We start from the raw sequence: 21,383 nt of genomic DNA on the forward strand, positions 1-21,383 counted from the left end.
TTTAGGTGATGGGGTAGGAAGGTACAGAGTTCTGAATAGGGCAAAGGTGGCTCTGACTTATGTTTTAAAAGAAACATCCTGGATGCTGTGAGGAGAAGCCTGAAGAGGAGCAAGGAGAAAGTAAGGGGACTGTGTAAGATGCTAATGTTGCAGCCCTGGGAAGAGGAGCTGATGACTTGCATTGGCTATATTGGGGAGAAATGGCCAGATTCTAAGTACATTCTGTAATGTGAACCAATAGGATTTTGAATAATAGAATGTGAACTGCAAGAGAAAAGGAGGAAACAAAGATGAATCTACACTTTAGGGCTTGGGAAACTCAAATGTTGATATCCCAATTTATTGAGGTGGAAGAGATTTCAGGGGAAGAAGGCCCGCCAGGGTGGTGTGAGAACCGTGAAATTCACACAAGAGAGGCCGAGACCTGGGCTTGGATTAGACTGATCCTACTGGTAAAGCATACTTTTAGATTTCAACTGCTCATTACTTACCTACATAGCAAAAAGAAAAGTCTTAAGATGCCAGTTCCCAGTGACCCATGTCCCACACAAAACAACCCTTTGCTCAAGCTGCATCTTGACAGATGCAAAGTGGTTTTATAGTCTGCAACTCTATTTTCAGGGTAAGTAGACAGAAAACTCCACATCTCATCAGAACCCAGGAGGCAATGAGCAACTGTCTCATGACAGCCTCTCAGGGGATATGGGGAGGGAGTAAGGCATGGCCTTGTAGTCACAACTTCCAGGCCTCCCATTATCTTGTGTTCTTGGGAATCACAAGGCATTCTGCCAAGACTTAGATTAGCTGTGGTTTAAGACTTTGCCTACATGGCCTCTTTGGATACATGCAAGGTCACCAGGGTGACGTGCTGTAGCCCTTGCCCTATGGGAATCAAGAGTTTGGGTTTGGGATATTTTGGACATCTGCATGGAAGTTAGAAACTGGTGCTTGGAAGGGGGAGCAAGGGGAGAGGTGCTGGAGTTTGGCCAGGAGATTATACATTCGAGTGTCACTGGCACATACAGTTTAAATTAAAGCCAGGAAATGATGAGATCACCTAGAAATGAAATGAAGAGAAGAGATGAAGTCCAAGTTCAGTATAAACTTCCTCACTAATTTGCATGTATTCAACTATGTATTTATTTTCCTTACCAAGGCATATGAAACACTTAGAATTAAGATTTAAACTACCTCCACAATTTAAATACTAGATAGCAAAAATAGGGAATTGAAAGAACTTAGAACCGATAAAAGGAGCTACAGAGAACAAAACATGATGTAAGGAAACAAGTGTTCAGGCTCTTTGCAGAAAAGAAGGAGAGCTAGATAGGAGAGGGAGACATGGTGGTAACCAAGTGCCCAGATCTGCGAATCTCAGCTACCACGTATTGTCACTGTAAATGGGAAGAAAATATGGATTACACCACAGAGGAAACTTTCACTTTATCTTAATTTCTTCAAAGTACTTTTTTTTTCAACATTTGGTCAGGACAGAGGCCAGGGTCAGAGGTAAATACTCCAAGAATGAAGATATATCCCTATATACCCCACCTAAAAGATATATACTTCAAATGAATGGGAAAAAAAAAAAACTTAAAAATGCTGAGGAAAACAAATACATCCAGAAAAATAAATTTTATATTTATACACCCCCTCCTTAAAACTTGTTATTAGAGTGAAAACCTCCAGTCCTAGGGTCTAATTCCTGCCCCCCTTCATAGCTGGAAGTTACATGATAATTAAATTGAAAGCACCTTCTCAGTTGTAACTCTTGTGAGCGAGCGTAGGAACACAGAAAGTTTGAAGTGGCCCATCGAAGTGAATTGATGATTTTTAACAAGCATATCATGGGATTCCAACTATAATCCTACTTTACTTACTCTAGGCAGGAAGTCAAACTGACCTATGTATACATCTGAATAAAATTTACCTAAGCTGCTTTGTTGTTCTTGTGAGAATATCTTTCATCCTCTTAAGAGCCCAGCCCAACCTACCATGATTATCAGTCCAAAGCCTCATTATTAATTCTCAGTCCAGAGGCTTATTCCTAGATAATTCCCATTTCATCAGAGCAATGTTGATGTTTTTTAGTGTTGTGGCTGCTGCTGCCACAAAGGCTGGCTGTTGAAACCATCTCCGGCAGCCTGATTTGCCCACAGGTGACCTAACTAACGCCACCCCCTGGCTTCCCAGAGGTGTAGGGGTCTGCTGCAGCTGGCAGCAATGGGCCTGGACAGCCGCTGCTGGGTCGGCGATCACTGTGCAGCAGGTAGCAGTCAAAGAGCCCCTCTCTATTAGTATTTAACAGCTAGTGGTGCTCCCTGACCCCAGGCTGGGCTTCCACTGCGTGAGCTTGCACACACTGCTCTTCAAGCAAACAGGTTCACAGACATTATCTACGAGGCACAACCTCGAGTCAGGTGGCAGACCAGCACCCAGAGTCAGCTTCTCACATGAAGCAAATCCTGGCCTGGGACAGGAGAGAAAGTTTATGTCTATCCTGACTCCAGACCTGCCAATTTCCTGACCTGGCATTTCTTTCTGTGGAAAAGAAAATTAACAACAATTAATTTTGTTAATTTTAACAAAATTAACACTGCTATAAACAGTGACAGCACCTTAGCTCAATGACTTTGTGGGCACCTGCCCCCAGACTCCTCCTGCATGTCACCACCCACCGTTTCCTTGTTATCACACGTGTGCACATGTTCTAGGTCATTTGCATGGTGCCTTTTTTGCATGATGATGTCCCTGGAAGCCTCACTCTAGCTCTTTAGGGATTTCTGATGCAGATAAGTGATCTGGAAAGACCATCTAAGTAGGTTCTCAGACGTTTCAGGGATCCAGAGGAGTTCTCCCAGAAACTGTGAGCTACAAACTGAATTATGTCATCTCTCTTTCATAGTGATTCGAACCTCAGTCTACATGGATGCCTGGGTGGCTCAGTGGTTGAGCGTTTGCCTTTGGCTTTGTGATCCTGGGGTCCTGAGATTGAGTCCTGCATTAGGCTCCTGGTGAGGAGTCTGCTTCTCCTTCTGCCAATGTCTCTGCCTCTCTCTATGTGTCTCTCATGAATGAATAAATAATATATCTTAAAAAAACAAATCTCAGCCTACAAATCACTTTAGGGCCCAGTGTGCTTATCATCTGGGGCCCATAATCTCTAAATTTAAAATCTTAGAGGGGGCCACTGGGCCTTGTGAGCACTGTCCTTGGCAGCCATGCAGCGCGGCAAGGAGCTGCCAAAGGCTTCTGCAAGAGGGAAGGGATGGTGATATTTCAAATGGCAAGCAATCCATGTCTCGTTGAAATTTACCCTCTGGTCAGAAAATGCGGTTAGGAAGGGAGTAAGGATTTCTATGATTGTCCTTTCTATTCAAATATAGTCTCAAGTTGGAAATTATGATGTCCTAAAGGAAAAAGATAGGATAAAAAAGAGAATCTAATTCACATACATGTGTTAATTGAATAGCATATAAATCAAGAACTCTGCATTATGTTAGAGTGCCCACCCCCCCTTTAGCTCTCTTCAATTTATGGGTAGAAGACCCCATAATAATTTACCAGTTCAGAGAAGAAAAATTCCTCTCTTTGTGTGTTATAGTGTGCTGGGCTATTATACATCAGCTGGAAAGTAAAGGATTTAGAGTAGTTATTTGGTTTCACTAATAGTTGTTATAAAAAGTTGGGCAACTCAGAAAGTCACTTGGCCTATCAGTTCTATCAGCTATAAATATTGTAATGTTTATTTTTCAAGGTTGCTAGGAAGTCTGTGATGTGTGGAACATTTGGTATGAGGCCTGTCACATAATATCATGTAAAATAGTTTTTATTGAGATTATTAGTAACTAATATGTCCTACCCTGTGCATATATCCTTTCTCTGTCCCTCTTTTCCTTGAAAAATGACCCCCTAGAACTTGTATCATTGAGTTCACCATAAATTAAGTTATTTGATTATAGACTGGTATAACAGACTTTGGAGTGATTTTCACAATTTCCATTCTTCACCTTTTAACAAAGTTGCCTTGATTCTGTCAATCAGAACTATACTTTACCCAACGCTTCTATTAGTGAACCGGAACGGATCGGTCTCCTTCAGTTACCTGGGAAATACGAATTGACCACTAGATGTCAGGCTTGTTAAAGAGTTAAAATGTACTACATTTTTCACCCCTAGGACACAGAAACATTTTTTTTTCTTTTTAATGTTTATCTTTTAAATAAACTTTCAGTGACTTTGACAACCTTTTTACAAGGGTCACATTCTCGCTGTTTTAGAATATTCCAATATGCTGATCAATTTTTTCTGAGTTTGTGAGTCTATGATTCATGCCAGTATAATTTGTTTTGTTCGAAGATAAAACTTTAAGGACAGACTCTGCTGTTTTTGTGCCCATGTGATGAAGCAGTTGACACACACAGTCATGCATGGACTCAAATTATGTTTTTTTTTTAAGATTTTATTTATTTATTCATGAGAGACGAGAGAGAGAGAGAGAGAGAGAGAGAGGCAGAGACACAGGCAGAGGGAGAAGCAGGCTCCATGCAGGGAGCCCCACGTGGGACTCGATTCCAGGTCTCCAGGATCACACACCCTGGGCTGAAGGCAGGCACTAAACCACTGAGCCACCCAGGCTTCCCTGGACTCAAATTATGTTGAGGAATACACACCACTGTAAAGTCCTAAGGAAATAAAATGGTGACAAGAGACTAGGCTTGGAGAATGGTCCAAAGAAAGTGACAATCAGAGGTTGCATCTGAAAGATAACAACTATTATGATTTTTTTTAAGTCATCAAATTTTATGTTTTAGATATCAAGACTCGTGGGGTAAAAGGTGTCTTCTTTTCCATTAATTGCAATGGGGCCCTGAAGCTGGGCAGTACATGTGTGAGTTTGGAATCATGAGGGGCTGAAAAGTGAACTGGCTTAGAGGATAACCTGCATGAGTGCCTTTGCTTAACATTAGTGTCTGGTTCAAAAAGGTATTTAAAAGTTGTCTGATTATAATGATGGAAATGAGTTAGAACTGAGGAAAGAGTAAAAAGAAGAATGAATGACAGAAGAAAGACCTCTGAGGCAAGAATGTTTGCCAAGGAACACAATTTTTTTAAAATAAATTATGTAGGTTCCTAGGGTCTAGAAGTACATGAACCAAGAAAAAAAATAAATTTGATTAGAAAGTTATTCATATTAGTTTACTTTTATTCCCTATATATGTGTATAAGCTGTGAATTAAAAATATAGCTTACTCATTTATGAACAGTCATACCCAAACTTACAGTGCATTTCATAGTCCAGAACTATCCATTATACCACAAAACCCCACAGAGCACACTTCAGTGCAGCTATAACATTGTCCCTTAAAAGGCCATATCATTCTCCTTGTATTTCAACCTAGTTCTCAAAACACCAGAAAGTAATCCTAGAAAACACTCTTCTGGTGTTTCTGTTGTTCTGGTGAAGGAAACTTAGAGAGTATCCATTCCAATTACTGATATCTCAAAGAGAAGGAAATATATCCAGGACTTATTATTAACTGCTCAAGACACTACATTTGGTCAGCCTGAATTTTTGGAATTCTTTTCTGTCTTATAAACATTCTTATTGGTCATATCAGACAAGGATTCTTCAACATTTCACAAAGCAAGCAGAAGAGGGAGGCTTCCCTGGTGTGATATAGCACAATATCTCTTAATAATAGTGGCTAAGGGGAACCGTACTATGAATCTTTAGAATTTGAGAACAGTTGGCAGACTCAACTTACTCTTGCTAAAAGGTTTATTCCTTTACTGGTGACATGGGGGAGGAAGGACAGGTGGATCATAACTTTGTAGTGGAGATCCATTTCAAAGGAGATCAAGTAAAATTCTGTAGGTTAGTGGAATGAACACAGGATTTGGAATGCATGGCCTGAGTTAAAGCCTGTATGACTTGTTAATCAGCCTTGAGCTAATTCTCTGAGTGTCAGGGAAATTAATGGTTAAGATCCAAACTGCTCAATTAGCCTATTATTACAGTCAGAATGAAAGGTAGTTTGTTCAGAATTTGGAAGGAAAAAACACGCATGGGCACAACTCATGCAACATAAAACATGGTAACAGATCATCTGAGGAATCATCTTCTGGATTTCCAGGACAGTGTGAAATTTCATGTAACAGAATATATTAAATGTGTAACTATATGTTAAGTATTATTATACCTCTGTAAGATTTCTTCTGTGTGTGGATTTTTAATTTATACCAGCCTTCTTTTCTAAGGAACTGAAAATGGCTTATAGAAATACATAACTACAAGTAAAATAAAATTAGCTGTATTAGTCAGCATGTCCTTATGTATTTGCATATAAACACATGAAAATGCTGTAAAAACTCATTGGGGATTTTTATTTCTAAAAATATTCTCATTATATGTTGAATAATAGAAGAGCAAAAACCTGCTTGAAAGCTCTGGGGGAAGTGATTACTTTGGTGAAGAAAATCAGAAGGGTTTCATTAATATAGTACTGTCTGTTAACTACCCAGAGTTAAAATTAAAATTAATTAATTAATTAAAATATTTTATTTATTTATTCATGAGAGACACACAGAGAGAGAGGCAGAGACATAGGCAAAGGGAGAAGCAGGCTCCATGCAGGAAGCCCGATGCAGAACTGGATCCCAGGGCTCCAGGATCATGCCCTGAGCCAAAGGCAGACACTCAACTGCTGAGCCACCCAGGTGTCCCTAAAATAAAAATTTTAAATAAAAAAATGGACTTTTGAGCTGGGTATGCAATAAAGGATATAAATGGATGAGGCTTTCAGGGAACCCTGAGGCCTGTCTCCCGACCCCCGGATGACTCCTGATGAAATCTGGGGAGCTGCCCTATTGTGGATGCTATGGCAATTCTTAATAGTCCTGCTTAAATTCTTCCTTGAGGAAGCAGTAATATCAAGATTCCTACCAGAGGCCTTCCTGATGTCAGTGATATAAATGCAAGAACCTTTCCCTCTCCTGTCCTCCTTTTCCCCCCTCTCTCTCCCTTCTCCTGCCTTTTTTTTTTTTTCTCATTTCCTTTTCAATTTTTGTTTTTTCTTCCTCTCTCCTCCCTGTCCTCCCTCTCTTTAGGTTTCATTTGCTAATAACCAATACAAACAGCAAATACTGGGGAAAGCATAAATGTATCAAAAGTACTCAAACTAATTGTCTGTTACTTCTTGAACTAACAGTCCTAGTGATATATTGAAATACAAAGTGAGTCTGACTCAGCCACTTACATCCTCTTCCCCAAATCTCGTAACAGGCATGTGGGAAATCTGTTTTGCCTATTGTTGGGAAAAAAGTTTATTTCGGATACACTTCAAACTGAGGCCAAAATTCAAGTTCTTCCTTGGTTCTTGTTGGAAAAGGCATGAAGTTACACTTCTTTTTACTTTTTGTGCATGAAGCATCAGTTACTGAAATCTAGCAGATTTAGATCATATTGTCCAGGTTGAGAAGTTTTGTTGATATTTAACACCTGGCAATGTCACACACCTCTACCTTACTGTGCACCATTTCCTATGTGATCCCTGCTATGTTTCGTACAGAGACATTATCAGTGTCCCAGCCAGTTTTGACAGTGGCTTTTCACTGAAAGCCAATAGAATAGTGGCTTTCTATTCATTTTTATTAATTTCATAATTTTTTTTTATTTTTATTTATTTATGATAGTCACAGAGAGAGAGAGAGAGAGGAGAGGCAGAGACACAGGCAGAGGGAGAAGCAGGCTCCATGCACTGGGAGCCCGATGTGGGACTCGATCCCGGGTCTCCAGGATCGCGCCCTGGGCCAAAGGCAGGCGCCAAACCGCTGCGCCACCCAGGGATCCCTAATTTCATAATTATTACCTTAGTTAACTCCATCATTATTAGTTTAGTTCGGAATGGGTTTTTTACTAACCCTATGAACATTTCACATTTAGACGTAGAACATTTTTGGCTCCTAATATCTAATAAATGAACTTTAAATTGGTATGCATTGCAGTTCCAAAAGAAGCTATCTGTGATATATCCAAATTTTAGCCTTGTTGATATAGCTAGTATATTTAATTCCACCCCGCCTGTACCACTTTCCTTAAACAAAGACATTTCAATGATGTGTTGCCTATGAATTTGAGCTACTTAAATACATTGTAATATTCTGTCAAGGTGCTAAAATCAAACTTCTGTATGCAGAACATTGCTTCTATTTATATTTTTGCCACCTGTGGTGGTTAACTTTATGTGTCAACTTGATTGGACTATGGAGTGTCCAGATGTTTGGTCATTCTTCTGAGTGTTTCTGTAAGGATGTTTTTAGATGAGATTAACATTTAAAGGAGTAGATTGAGTTAATCAGATAATCACTCCCTCATGTGGCCTCATCCAATTCATTGAAGGCCTAACTAGAACAAAAGAGCTGACCATCCCCTAAGTAAGAAAATTCTTTCCCACCTAATAGCCTTCAAACTGGAACATTGTTTTTTTCCCCTGCTTTTGAACTCTAACCAAACCATCAGATCTTCTGGGTGATGATTTACCATGCAGATCTTGGGACTTGTCAGCCCCCATCCCTGCATGAATCAATTCCTTATAATAAATCAATTTCTCTCTATATATCTGTATCTATATCCATTTACCTATTTACCCATATATATTTTTATCTATCTATCTATCTATCTATCTATCATCTACCTACCTACCTACCTACCTACCTATCATCTATTGTCTATCATCTATCTATGTATCTATCATCTATCATCTAATCTGCTGGTTCTGTTTCTCTGGAGAACTCTGACCATCTAACATTTACTTTTCCTTCCTAACAGCAACTCAGTGTATTTTCTGAAAATTATTTCACTAATACTGCAAACATATTACATACACCATCTTTCACAGCGGGACTTCAGGTGCTTTAATCCTGTTGCTGAGACTAAGACTGGATGCCTTTTTCAATAGATAGTTATAAAGATAACAGTACTGGCAAGATTAATAATCATGCATTCAGAGGTCTTACTAAGTGTCAGGCACTGCTCTAACAGCATTATATGTCTTTTAATTCTTTTAATCATAGAGCAACTATTATACTCCTTTTACAGACAATAAAAGTGAGGCACAGAAAGTGAGATAACAATTGCTGGAGCCAGAATTTGAGCCATAAAGATTCTGACTCCAGAGACTATGAATGACCAGATAAGGAGCTTGGATTCTTACCCAGAAGGCTATTAAGAGGTTTTTCTTAGGAAAGTCATACATTCATATTAGGTGCTTCTTGAAGTCTCCCACCCACATGCATCTGGCCATGTGGGCTGGAGGAGCTGGCCCAAAAGTAGTGGTTGGGGGTATGCCAGCTGGGGAGAGATGGAGGAGCTTTGCCTGATCAAAGCAGGGCTTCATCTAGGTCACTCGCTTTGGGAGATTTACCTGGTTACCTGCAAAAATGCTATTCCCATATTGTTTTAAAGAAATGTCTCCACTCATTAGTCCCCATATTGCCATCCAGCAATTTTCTGACTTCTATGTAAAACATTGGAAACTTTCCACCAGGAGTGTAACATAGAGGAACAGAGGGTAGGGGGATGGCTGGAGTCCTCTGATTGCCCTGTGATTGACGTGACCAGTATTCGCACTGCCCAGACCACCAGGAATATTCTTTTCCAAGCCTGATACTCCAGCTTCCCGTGATCTTGTGTGAGTGCCAAACAGCTTCCCCGATATTCCCCTTTCCTGCAAGTTAGCATAGTGGATTTCTGTTGCTTGCAAATGAAGGATCCAAACTGATGTTCTAACTTCTGAAAGAGATTGAGGAAGACACAAAGAGATGGAAAAATATTCCACGCTCATGGATTGGAAGAATAAATATTGTGAAAATGTCTATGCTACCCAGGGCAATTTACACATTCAATGCAATCCCTATCAAAATACCATGATCTTTCTTCAGAGAGTTGGAACAAATAATCTTAAGATTTGTGTGGAATCAAAAAGACCCCAAATAGTCAGGGGAATTTTGAAAAAGAAAACCAGAGCTGGGGGTATCACAATGCCATATTTCAAGTTGTATTACAAAGCTGTGATCATTAAGACAGTGTGGTACTGGCACAAAAACAGACACATAGATCAATGGAACAGAATAGAGAACTCATAAACGGGCCCTCAACTCTATGGTCAACTAATATTTGACAAAGCAGGAAAGACTATCCACTGGAAAAAGGACAGTCTCTTCAATAAATGGTGTTAGGGAAATTGGACAGCCACATGCAGAAGAATGAAACTGGACCATTCTCGTACACCATACACAAAGATAAACTCAAAATAGATGAAAGATCTAAATGTGAAACAAGAATCCATCGAAATCTTAGAGGAGAGCACAGGCAACACCCTTTCTGAACTTGGCCACAGCAACTTCTTGCAAGATACATCTATGAAGGCAAGGGAAACAAAAGCAAAAATGAACTATTGGGACTTGATCAAGAAAAAAGCTTCTGTACAGCAAAAGAAACAGTCAACAAAACTAAAAGACAACCCACAGAATGAGAGAAGATATGTGCAAATGACATATCAGATAAAGAGCTAGTATCCAAGATCTATAAAGGCCTTAGTAAACTCAACAGCAAAGAAACAAACATCCAATCATGAAATGGGCAAAAGACATGAACAGAAATCTCACCAAAAAAGACATACACATGGCTAACAAGGGCATGAGAAAATGCTCCACATCACTTGCCATCAGGGAAATACAAATCAAAACTACAATGAGATACCACCTCACACCAATGAGAATGATGAAAATTAACAAGACAGAAAACAACAAATATTGGAGAGGATGTGGAGAAAGGGGAACCCTCTTGCACTATTGGTGGGAATGTGAACTGGTGCAGCCACTCTGGAAAACTGTGTGGAGGTTCCCCAAAGAGTTAAAAATAGAGCTACCCTAAGACCCAGCAATTGCACTGCTGGGAATTTACCCCAAAGATACAGATGCAGTGAAAGACCAAGACACCTGCACCCCACTGTTTATAGCAGCAATGTTCACAATAGCCAAACTGTGGAAGGAGCCTCAGTGTCCATCGAAAGATGAATGGATAAAGAAGATGTGATTTATGTATACAATGGAATATTACTCAGCCATCAGAAACGACAAATACCCACGATTTGCTTCAACGTGGATGGAGCTGGAGGGTATTATGCTGAGTGAAGTAAGTCAGTCAGAGAAGGACAAACATTATATGGTCTCATTCATTTGGGGAATATAAAAACTAGTGAAAGGGATTAAAGGGGAAAGGAGAGAAAATGAGTGAAAATATCAGAGAGGGTGACAGACCATGAGAGACTCCTAACTCTGGGAAACAAACAAGGGGTGGTGGTAAAGGAGGTGGGCAGGGGATTGGGTTGACTGGGTGACGGGCACTGAGGGGGTCACTTGATAGGATGAGCACTGGGTGTTATGCTATATGTTGGCAAATCGAACTCCAATAAAAAATATACAAAAAAAACCCAAACTTATGTTCTAAGTTATTTAAGATGTTAAGGAAAAAAAGATTTTTAAGGCATTGAAGAAAGATAATATAATGAATTAGTCCATATTCTTTTTATACAAGTGACTAAGTGATTCACATATACTGCTTTGTTTTCTCTGCTTTACACAGAAAATTATTCTTAATATCAACCCTAAATTTCAACTGGCATAATAGGGAATACGTTCCCTTCCAATGCTTCCAAATATTCCAAAATTCCTGGCTATTAAAATGAATAGCAATTAGATTTAATTGTTAAAGTATATTTAAATTGCACTTCTTCCCTCAGATTTGAAAGTAAAAATGTGAAAAGTCTGTATCATATTTGAAGAGATACACCATTAATATGGACAAGTAGTGATAATTATAATATATAATAATAATGATGATGCCCATTCCTAACATTAAAAATTTTTTTTAAGATATTTATTTATTTGAGGGAAAGAGAGAGAGAACAGAGAGAGAGAGAGAGAGAGTATGAGTGGTGATGAAGGGCAGAGGTAGAGCGACTCCCTGGAGTCCAATGCAGGGCTTAATCCCAGGACCCTGAGATCATGACCCGAACCGAAGGCAGATGCTCAAACTACTAAGCCCTCCAGGCTCTTGTCCCTACAACATTTAAATAAAACTACTCTGATATATGTTTTATATCATATATATATATATATGATATATAAGCACTATTATATTATAAAAAGGGACATTCTATTTATATTCTAATTTTTTAATATTTTGTGATTCACTGTATTCTAACATTCAAGTGGATGAAATTAGGTGTAATTTTAAAGATGAAACTGTTCTCAAGCATAATGTTTTACTAAGATACTTTTGAGTATTTAGCTCTTTTTGATTTCAAGAGTGACAAGGAGGGTCTCATCTTGTGGAAGGAAGTTCATCTCTTTCTGTCCCTTGCCTGTAAGTCAGACAGACTATTTCTGTAATAATGGATAAGGTGATGGAGATGCAGATAAATGCATACTAATTCTTTGATATTATATATTTGCCTAGGGCAGTGATTTTTAAAAATGTTAGCTCATTTGATACTCATTGAACAACTCTGTGGACAGAGTAAGATAAATGTCATCATTATTTTTCCTGTGATATAAATGAGGAAGTGCAGCCTCAAAGATATTAATAATAATTATCTAATATTTGCTGAACTTCTATTAGGTATCTTGAATTAATTTCTCACCATAATACTTCAGCCAGATATTTCCATTATCCTCATTTAATTGATGGGTTAATTGAATCTGTAGAAAATTGAATACCTTGTCTAAAGTCCCACGGCTGATGAGGGTCTTACTCCAAACACTGGCTCTAAACAATTTTCCTCTATTGCCCAAGATGACACAAATAGTGAGCAGCAGCCCAAGGGCTCTAAGACATACATTTCTTGTGTATTTTACTGCTCTGAAATTGAGATGCATCCTATAACCAACAGCATCATGCAATCACTTTCTCCTGTCTCAGCTGTCACTGCCTGTGTAAGCAGCCCTCAGTTGCTATTCCTGGTGTAGGATTGGAATGCTTCAGCCAACATACACGTAAAGACCATTTGAGGAAGGAGTAAGAGACTTGGTTGTTGCCTGAAAAACCTTCCACTGACACTCTCTGGTAAGATCAAGAAAAGGCCAGCATCTATCCATTAAAGGAAATAAATATACCAATCCAGAATGGAGAGCCCAGAAGAAAGCCCTGGACTGAAGGCAGATGCTCAACCACTGAGCTACCCAGTAGCTCCCGTCTATTCTCCTTTTGCATAATTCTTTTTTCTCTATTGTTTCAGCTTGATAGTTTTCCATTACTCTGTTTTCCCTTTTTTTAAAGGATGAATTTATTTATTAGAGTGAGAGAGAGAAAGAGCACATGAGCAGGAGGGGCAGAGGAAGAGGAATACAAAATCTTAAGCAGATTCCATGCTGAGCACAGAGCCCAAAGCAGGGCTCAGTCTCATGACCCGAGCTGAAATCAAAAGTCAAATGCCCAGCCAACTATGACACTCATGGCCCCTCTGTTACTCTGTTTTTTAAATTATTAATTCATTCCTCTGCTTTTTCCAGCCTGTTCATTGCATGAGGCCTTTTTCTAATCTCATTTATTGCACCCCTTACCTCTGACTGTTTCTTTCTTTTTTATCTCCATGTTAAGAGTCTCACTGATGTCCTCCACTATTTTCTCAAATCCAGTGAATATTCTTATGATCATTGCTCTAAATTCTCCTTCAGGCATGTTACATATGCCTGTTTCACTTAGATCTCTGGCTGTAGCCTTGTCCTGTTCTTTGGAATCCATTTCTGTCTTCCTGTCTCTGTGCCTGTTTCTCTGTGTAAGGAAAGTCAGCTACATCTCTTGTTCTTGAGGGTCACAGCCTTATGTAGAAGAGGTTCTATAGTGCCCTGCCATATAGTGTCCTGTACTCCTCAGGGCCTGGTGCTTTGGGGAGCTTTGGGTGCTTTGGGGTGCATCTCCAATGTATGCTTGCATGTACTCTATTCTTTTGTCTTGGCTGCTTTATTATTCAGGCTAGTCACCTGCAGTGGCTCTCTTTGCCTGTTGTGGGCAGTGTGTGGTCCCTGGCCTGAATGTGGCATGTTTTTAACTAGATGTGCTCTGATTTGCTTGTGAAATGCGATCTGTCACCACCATCACTGGGACTGAGTCACCACAAAAGTCCTGGGTCAAGAGATGTGTTGGAGGAGTTTGGGTTGGACTGGGGGATGGGGCCCACTGCTCTGTGACTGAGGCAAACCAGACGAGGAAGGACAGTTCCACTGGAGCCTGGGGGAAGCAGGGCTTGGTGTAAGCAAGGTAAGTAGTGAGTGTCTGTGCTGTGCTGGTTCCCACAGTTGGCCCTGAGTAGTGGGAGAGAAATGGCACAGGCCAGATCCTTTGTTCCCAGAGAAGCCTCTCCATGAACACTGCCTCTTTGGACCATGCTCCAAGATGAGCAAATGACCTCCCCCACTGTGTGCTCCAGGTGCTTTTCAGATTGCTGTTTCCACACAGTATGTCTGCAGGCTGTTTGGTTGCCTTCTCTCTAAAAGCAGTACAATGTCTCTGGGCTCTATCTGAGCCAAACCCACTGACCTTTACAATTCCAGGATTTAAGACCCACTGGTTGCCAGAAGTCAAGAAATTTTAGCCCCTTTTGTTTTCCAAGTCAATTGCTATGGGGTATCATCTAACCCATAAGCCCCTTGTATGCTAGTCTGTCTCCTGCTCTTCTCCATGACCTTAACTCCCTCCTCACTACAGCAGCCACAATCCATTTCCTACCAAACTGCATCTCTACACTTCCCACCTTCTTTGATGTGGCCTCTTCTCTACTTTTAGTTGTGGAGCTTTTTCTGCCAGACTTTATCAATTTCTGGGACATTAGGATGATATGATAGTTATCTAGTTGTATTTGTGGGACTCCCCCACCATCTCCTCCTCCTCTCATCTACACAATATTTTTAAAAAAGTAATAATTCTCCCAGCCTTGTCTGCCATATATACCATTTGGGGCTATAGGCACAGGAAAAACAATAAACATAAGAAAATTATTCTTCTTTTTCTTAAAAGTGCATGAAATTCCTTTATGAAAGATGTTCTCCCTAAACCAAAAGGAAAGTAATTCAAAGATGAGAATTTGAGACTGAGAGAATTCTATATACACAGACATTGTCAAAATAATCCTTTTCTTCCTTTAGCCTCTCCGCATAGTTACTTCCCCCTACAAACTACCTTTCTTCGTTCAGTCTAATATAAAAGTAAGTGATTTGGGGGCACCTGGGTGGCTCAGCTGGTTAAACATCTGCCTTTAGCTCAGGTCATGACCCCGAGGTCCTGAGATGGAGCCTTAAGTCAGGCTCCCTGCTCAGGGGAGAGTCTGCTTCTCCTTCTCCCGCTGCCCTTCCCCACTGCTTGTGCTCTCTCTTGCATGCTCTCTCTACTGATCTTATTCCTGGAATGCCTCTTAGTTTACTGTATCTTAAGCACTTCTCTTTTTGAACCATAAAATAAACACTATAATCTTTATTGTCTCTCAACATTTATTATTTACCTGAATGTCTTAGATCATATTCATACAAATGAGTTCCCTCCTACATAGATGTCATTCATGCAGCATCATTTATTAAACATACACCATGGGCAGGATACAGTAGTAACTCCTGTATGAGGGGACATGTCTGAATACAGTGACGAATAAGGTCTTTGGAGTCAGGTGCACTTGAGTTCAAATCCTAGCTTCTACTAGTTACTAGCTGTGAAAGTGGTTTTACTAATTCACTAGTAAAGCACAAATTCCCATTTCAGGACTTCTCTTTTCATCCTCCTAACAGTCACTTTGAAAAGCAGAAGTTTTAATTTTTGATTAAATTTAATTTATTAATTTATTCTTTCATGGATCATGTTTTTGGTCTCATATCTAAGAAATCTTTGCTTAACACAAGGTCACAAAAAAATCCCCTCCTTTTTTTTACTTCTGGAAGTTTTTTTTTTTTTTTTTTTTTTTTTTAGATTTCATTTATTTATTCATGAGAGACACAGGCAGAGGGAAAAGCAGGCTACCCCCAGGAAGCCTGATGCAGGACTCAATCCCAGGACCCTAGGATCATGATCTGAGCCAAAGGCAAATGCTCAACCACTGAGCCACCCACTTCTAGAAGTTTTATTGTGTTTGTTTTAATTTAGGTCTATGACCCATTTTGAGGTAATTTTTGTGTATAGATTTAAGTTCAAATTTTTTTTTTTTTGCATATAGATATCTAATTGTTCCATCAATGATTGTTGAAAAGGCTATCCTTTCTCCACTGGATTGCCTCTGTATCTTTATCAAAAATCAGTTATCAACATAGGTGGGTCTATTTTTCCCAACCCATGGATCATACCTCATTGTTAAATTAGACCTTCCTTGATTTCCCTCAGGGATTTTTGAAGTTTTCACTGTACAGATTTTTTACATATTTTATTTATTCCTAAGGATTTCTTGTTTTTGATGCCATTGTAAATAGTATTTCTTTTAAGTTTCAATTTCTGATTGTTTGTTGCTACTATATAGAAACACAAATGATTTTTTACTATAACTCTATGGATATATAATTCACACATCATAACATTTGTCCTTTTAAATGTTAGTGTTCCTTTAACATTTCAAGGGTTTTAGTATATTCATAAATATTACAACCATCACCACTAATTTTAAAGCATTTCATAACCCAGAAAAGAAATTCATTACCAATCACTCAATGTTCCCCCTTTCCCACAGACCTTGGTGACCAGTAATGTAACTTCTGTCTCTATGAATTTGCTTATTTTGGTTATTTCATCATCTAATTGATGAGATATCATTCTCATATTTCTTGTTAATTCTTTAGTCATGGTTTCCTTTAGTCACTGACCATATTTATAATAACTTAGTAAAGTCAGTCTAATGTCTGGGCATCATCAGGGACAGTTTCCATTGGTTGCTGTTCCCCACCCGCATATATAGATCATACTTTCCTGTCTGTGTGCATGTCTTATAATTTTTAGTGAAAACTGAACATTTTATATAATGTAATGGGGCAATTTTGGAAATCAGCTTCCCCTAGTTTGTTGTTTATTCTTTTCATCATTTTTGCTGTTTATTTGTGACTTTTCTGGGCTAGTTCTGTTAAGTCTGTATTCTTTGTCATGTGTAGACATGTCTCTGCTAGGTAAGTTTAGTGGTTACCTAAAATTGGACAGATATATTGAATAAATGTCCAAGCATCTGCTGAGAGGCGTTTTGTGTCTGCGTGTGTGTATGTATGTGTTGTACATATTTTTAATGCTCTGGCAGGTGGCTTACAATTCTGTCTTAACTCTTCTTCCTTGCTTTCACAGAGGCTGAACGTTAGTCAGAGGTGAGAAATTAGGACCTTCTCAGTTTTTTCCTGGTCATGTGTCCAGCCCTGCACTTGCATATGACTTTGATTCCTAGGACCATATCAGAATTTTTCAAAGCCCTCTAAAGACATCTCATTCCTCAGATTTTCTTTTTATGTTTCTTGGTCAGCATCTTATAAGACCCAACAGAATCATCACCCCAGGCAGCTGTGATGTTAAGCAATCACCACTGATTGTTTCTGGCCAACACCTAGTGATCATCTTTCCTCACAGTGCAAACTCTGAGTCAGGTCAAAAAAATGAGCCTTTCAGGAAGCTGCCAGACAGATCCAAGAGTGACAAATCTTTTTGGGATAAGGCTGTTTAGAGAAGTATAAACGTATTCTTCCCCATACAGTGACTCTGGCAGATCTTCTAAGCCTCTACTCATCCTCTGAGAAGAAAATGTTAGAGTAAACTGAGAAACTAGAAATCTTGGAAGGCATTACCTTGGTTCAAAAGCAAATATGGGTACCTCCTCTGTTTTCTGTCCACCTGTGTTTAACTCACATAGGCATAGCCTTCCTTTGAGAAATAATGATTCTATTGTTTCTGTTTTACGTACAAGTGGCTACAATAAGCAATCTGAGGTCTTAGAGTCTGGCTAGAAAAGAAATCTTAGAGTCCACCTTGCAGACCTAACTCTTCCTACAGACATATGGAGAATGTGATTCCCATGGCTTGAGTTTGGACTTAGAATGCCCACACTATGGCCCAGTTATTAACTCATTTTCTCCATTCTATCATTTGTCTGAAAGTCCTGGTTCTAGAGAATTTACAGTGACTCTTCCTGGTTAATTTATTAGTCATTAATCCTGAATAGAAAGCATTTGCTTTCTATTTGCTTATATACATACCTTGAGTTTATCTTTTTTCTGTTGGTAGGGAGCTCTGGAAGGGAAGATGAGGGGATCTTGTGGTGACATTATTGAAAAAAATCAATAATGATTTCTTTGATTCAGGTGCCTAATTTTTAATTGTCCAAAGGTCTGAAGGTTAGAGAAGCACATGGCCAAGTTTTGAATTTGTGATACCTTCATGTGTATTCATAAATTAAAACTTGGGACCCAGAAATTAAAGACAGAACTTTCACTATACCTTTAAATTGTAAGGCCTTTCCAGTTATACTTGCTTCATCTGAGAACAGACAAGACAAAGTAAGCCACAGGCTCATGACTGGTCTTTTTGCATGGTACAGCTTGTCTATTTCCTCAAGGCATCATTGATAGAAGAAACAGTGGATCAGGGCTTTGAACATTGAAGGCATTTTATTTATTTTTTTAAAAATATTTTATTTACTTATTCATGAGAAACAGAGAGAAAGAAAGAGAGAGAGAGAGAGAGAGAGGCAGAGACAGAGGGAGAAGCACACTCCTTGGAGAGCAGTGAGCCTAATGTGGAACTTGATTCCAGGATCCTGGGAGCACAACTAAGCTGAAGGCAGATGTTTAACCAACTAAGCCACCTACCCAGGTGCCCCTTGAAGTAGTTTTATAAGCAGCAAACTGGTGTTCAATCTGTTAATGCACAGGATATACAGCAATTCACATATATCATGATATTTAATGGTTCTGATTTTGACAAGATTAAAAACTAGCTCTTCAAATAGGTAGTGGTGTTGATGATGGATATAGGGGAAAAAACGAGGTCTGTCTAAATATGATACAGAAAGAATACATGTTTTTCTCTGCTATGGATTTTGTATTAACAAGACCTGCCTAAGAAACCCCACAAGATTGAGACTTGCCAGCACATGTTCCCCCAATAAGCATACATCTTCTAGTCTGTGTTCTATTTGGTTGCTTGGATATCATATCTATAGTGAAAGTAGATAAGTGTGTCAGAAATTTTTCTCTCCTTACTTGCTGATCAGGATCTTCAGTTCATGGCTGATGGCCATCATGTCATAGATGCTACTCAGACATAGCAGCCACATGCAGTGTTTTCAGTCTTTGGAGTGCAAATCCATGCACACAGATCTGGGGCTCTACGCCTTTGGGATATTTTTTCCTCACTCAGTAATCTAGAAGATCAGAGTTCAGGGCTTTAGGCTTCAAATCTCAGGCAAAAACCATCAAGAGACTGAGAGGGTTGTAGATTAATCTCAACTGATATGGCATCCCTGAGACTAGTCTGCATTTGGATACACCATGCCATTGAAGCCTGTAAGAAGCTCTGTTGGTTCCACAATTAGTTTATCACTCATCTTTTACAGCCAGAACCCAAGAGCAAAATGGGTATTATACAGCACAAAGATTCATTGTATTAAGTACTCAAGTGCCTATAAATGGAATGAAAAAACTGCAGGTGACATATCTTCCTTTATCTCTACTAGTTTAATTTGTTCCTCTATAGAGTTACATTTCAGAAATAATTGCCTGATTCTCTCCCCACAACCCCTTTGAAAATACCATGCTTTCTTCTTGTAACAGCTGATAACTTATATTTATTAGTAATAAAGAATTCTGCTTTTTCATTCTTATAATTAATCTGAAATGCAATGTATTTGAATACTTTAACATTCATGTTCAAACTGATCTTCTTTAGTGGAAACATATGGCAAAAAAGAAGAGTCCAAAGTAAATGGAACTTTTTGGTAATTCAGACTTTTTATTTAGGGCAGGACTTACAGACATTTTAATCTCTTAGGCATAAAAGAATTTATAAATTAAACCAGTGAATGTAGTAATTACATATTTTCAATCAGAGCAACTTCACTTTTACTGGAATAGGGAAAAGAGAGTACTTTTTGAAAGAAATGTAAGAAAACTCATCCACAGTCTCACCAAATGGTGTTAACCAGTATTAACTTTTTGGCATATTTACTTCTATTTTTCACCCCCCCTCAGGTTAAAAAAAGTTATATATAACTTTTATATATAATTATATGTACATATAAACATAAGATATATATATATATAAAGCACAGGTTGTATATAAACATACAATCATTTCTTTAAAAACTAGGGTGTTACTCCCATTTAGAAGTAAACTTGCATCTTCACCTTGACCTCTGTCATGATCCGTATTGATTCAACCTCCAAGCAGAGACAATTGCTTTTTAAGAATATTCCTATGCACTTTTATACACACCACACACAGAGATAAAGTGATTTTTTTCTGAGTTTTTAAAATATAAAATAATTGTACACATTATTTAACAACCTACTTTTGTATTCAACATGATTTTTGAGAACTCTCTATATTGGTAAATACAGACACAATTCATTCTTATAACAACTGATATTTCATTTTATTTCATTTCATTATTTCCCTACTGCATTCTGTGGTTACTTTCTTTTCTATAATAAAGCATGTGCAATACTCACCTTTGTCTCCATCTCTCTATCCATATGTATTTCTTTAACATTATGACCTGAAAGGACAATTGCTGATAGATTAGTTATGTACATTTTCACATTTAGCGGATACAACCAAATTGCCTTCCAGAATGGTTTTAATGATTTTTACTCCCATTAGAGAAGTATTGGAGAATGTGTATTTTTTATACTTTCACCAATATTTAACACTGTTAGATCTTAAAATATAGGCCTATCTGAAAGATAATAAATAATTATCATTAACTTACACTTGCTTGACTGCAATGACTTTTATCACCTTTTTATATGTTCATTGATCATTTGGATTCTGTAAATTGCCTGTTGATATATTTGCACAAGATTTTTGTAGTCTTCTTGAATTTTGGGAGTTCTCTTGGTATACATGTCTCTTGGTATACCTTACATGTTTTAGGTAATTTGCTTTTGTCTTTGTATATGCTATTTCTGATTAAGTAGAAGTTTTAAATTCTAATATAGCCATATTTGTTAATTTTTTGTTTTATTTTTCATAATTTGGGCTAATTTAATTAATATCTTTCTAACCTAAATTCATAAAATTAGTCTTTTTAACTCACTTGTTCATCTTTTTATATGTATTTTTTATTTATCTGGACATTATTTTGTATTTCATGATT

The sequence above is a fragment of the Canis lupus genome, chromosome 7 (assembly GCF_011100685.1).
Source record: "Canis lupus familiaris isolate Mischka breed German Shepherd chromosome 7, alternate assembly UU_Cfam_GSD_1.0, whole genome shotgun sequence".
NCBI classification, from domain to species: domain Eukaryota; kingdom Metazoa; phylum Chordata; class Mammalia; order Carnivora; family Canidae; genus Canis; species Canis lupus.